The following is a 1,151-nucleotide window of genomic DNA, read 5'->3' as shown; positions in this document are numbered from 1 at the left end:
GGATGTTACCGATATAATTAAGTTAATCTTGAGAAGGAGAAAATATCCTGGATTATCTGAGAGGGTCCTAAATGAAGCCACAAGGGACATTAGAACATGGAGGCAGAGGCAGAGGAGACAGAGGACAATATGAAGACTGAGGCTTTAGAGAGAGAGAAAAGGGCCATGAACCAAGTAATGAAAAGAATGCATCTAGGAAAGGCAAGGGAAAGGAGTCTCTCTTAGGGGCTCCAGAGGAAGCACGGCCCTGCCAACACCTTGATTTCAGGGCAATGAGACTGATTTCAAACTTCCAACCTCCAAAAGCATCAGCTGCCAGTTCGTGGCAATTTGTTACAGCAGCCATAAGAAACTAATACACTTGGGGACAAAACTTTGTAATGAGATCGCTTTGGCATTTCAATTACTAACTCTTCTTGGAAGTCATTCTTTCATTTCATTCAGTTCTAAAAGAGTGAAATATTACAGCAAGATGTCAGTATATACATGAACATGCATGCACACATTTAAAATGCAAATGATCATAAGTACGAAACATTTCAAGAATTTGAAAGCCTAAAGAAATAGCAGGCAAGCTACCCTAAACCAGATGGCTAACTAATGGATTTAGCAGTTGTCCTATAAGGATATTAAATTCAAATATCAAAAGCTGTAATATCCTGAGTACTGTGACTCGAATATAAAAACTAATTGCTAACACGGAAACAAAAAAAAAAAGTGAACTGGCATCACATGAAGGGTAAGATAATCAAATGGCATGGGAAATATCAATGAACTTTACTGTGTTCCTGGTCTGAATCTCCCTATTCTATAATGAACCTTAAATCTACTCAACATATCTTATTTCCTGTTTTTAAAGATGATAATATGATTCTATTCTGCCCTGGGTGATTTCCCTAGCTTTAAATAAAATACGTGTTTAATCTTCTGTGAATGCAGACTAGACATTTTCCAGTTCTCACTCACATAGACTCATTTTAACCATTAGATCATAACAAATGTTTTACTCCAAGTCCACTGGTAAACCTTTAGAGTCTTTTTCTCACCAGTCAGAGTTAGCTATATCTAATCATATTCATTTTTTTGTAATTCATTGATTTCTTTTTAGTCATGTTCTAAGCCAGTGGAATAATCGAATAATCAGATTGATT

Source organism: Pteropus vampyrus, unplaced genomic scaffold (genome assembly GCF_000151845.1).
Source record: "Pteropus vampyrus isolate Shadow unplaced genomic scaffold, Pvam_2.0 Scaffold99, whole genome shotgun sequence".
Classification (NCBI taxonomy): Eukaryota; Metazoa; Chordata; class Mammalia; order Chiroptera; family Pteropodidae; genus Pteropus; species Pteropus vampyrus.
The sequence above is the reverse complement of the archived record's forward strand: the minus strand, read 5'-3'. Positions refer to the sequence as shown.